This window comes from Propithecus coquereli, unplaced genomic scaffold, assembly GCF_000956105.1.
Source record: "Propithecus coquereli isolate 6110/MARCELLA unplaced genomic scaffold, Pcoq_1.0 Scaffold127, whole genome shotgun sequence".
NCBI classification, from domain to species: Eukaryota; Metazoa; Chordata; class Mammalia; order Primates; family Indriidae; genus Propithecus; species Propithecus coquereli.
Genome location: NW_012136858.1, coordinates 4,556,607 through 4,558,084, shown reverse-complemented (window position 1 = coordinate 4,558,084; position 1,478 = coordinate 4,556,607). Strand labels below are relative to the sequence as shown.

The following is a 1,478-nucleotide window of genomic DNA, read 5'->3' as shown; positions in this document are numbered from 1 at the left end:
ATTAGCCGGGCATGGTGGCACATGCCTGTAGTCCCAGCTACTCGGGAGGCTGAGGCAGGAGGATTGCTTGAGACCAGGAGTTTGAGGCTGCTGTGAGCTAGGCTGACACCACGGCACTCTAGCCCGGGCAACACAGTGAGACTCTGTCTCAAAAAAACAAACAAACAAAAAAAATTCAATAACTATTCATATAAAAAACTCTCAGCAAATAAGATTGGAGGGGAAACCCTTAACCTAATAAAACAAAATCCATGGAAAAATTATAACACCACATGAAATATCAAAAAAAATTCTTTTGAGGATAAGAAATAAAACAAAGGTACCCACTTTCACTATCTCTATTCAACACTATACTAAGGTTGCTTGTCCATGTAGTCAGATAAGGAAAAAGTATAAAGTATAAGATAAGTACATCTACAGGTTCACACAGTATGGACTATGACATTAGCTAGCACTTACTCTACTCTTTTAATAGGAAAACAATGGACTATAAGAGATTGAACTGCATGTATCTGCCTCTATTTCCAGTCTCAAGCTCAACTTTTGCTTACCAAAACAAACACAGAAAAAAGTCTGGAAAATTTTATTAATCCTTTTTTAAAAAGCAATATAAAATTATAGCAAAAAAAAGGAATCAGAACTTAGTAACACAGCTAGAACAATTTGCAGCAGCAGTGGCAGTGGCAGAAGAAATTTAATTTAGTTGATTTACTGTGGTTGTTGATTGTTCTCTAGTCTCACGGTGATGGAAGCTGCATGTTTTTCTGAATGTGACATAATTTTGAAGGATGTGCAATGTTTAATCATAAATGTGACAAAAACTGACAAGCAGGAAGCTTATATACTCAGTGAGAGTAGCACGTTTATCTCCAAGAGACGTTTTATTTTGAAGAAATGTGGTACCACCTTTTGCTGAAAGCACTGGTTTCCCTGTTAAAGCTTGCTAAGGATTACAGTGGGTTTGACTCAATTCAATGTTTCTCTTATTCTCCTCAGAATTTCATGGAGCATTCTCACCACACCAGAATTTCCAGGAAGAAATAGAGTTTCTTATTGCAGTTTTCCAAAGTGGGGCAGCATATTATATGGAGCGCATGAATTCTGACTGTTGGTACTTTTATACTCTGGATTTCTCAGAGAGTTGGGTAATCCAACATATTAAACCCTGGAAATTCTGATGAGCGAGCTTGACCCAGCAGCTATGGACTAGTTCCACATAAAAGATGGTGTTACTACAAAGGACATCACTTGTGGGAGTAAAATTTGTGACCTGATGCTAGGTCTTGTCATTGATGCCACACTGTTCAATCCTTGTGGGTATTCAATGAATGAATGAAATTGTATGGAATTTATTGGATTATTCACACCATTCTAGAACCAGAATTTTTTTTGAGACAGAGTCTCACTCTTTTGCCCGGGCTAGAGTGAGTGCCGTGGCGTCAGCCTAGCTCACAGCAACCTCAAACTCCTGGGCTCAA

At 38.4% G+C, this 1,478-nt stretch overlaps 1 protein-coding gene and 1 pseudogene across 1 annotated transcript in view; one reads left to right on the top strand and one right to left on the bottom strand.

Annotated features, from left to right (window-relative positions):
- Window positions 1-1,478, bottom strand: part of LOC105805311 (chromosome unknown open reading frame, human C6orf165) — a 76,669-nt gene that overhangs the window by 26,670 nt on the left and 48,521 nt on the right. The gene's annotated exons all lie outside the window — the stretch shown is intronic.
- LOC105805301 overlaps window positions 746-1,478 on the top strand; it is a 15,330-nt pseudogene continuing 14,597 nt past the window's right edge.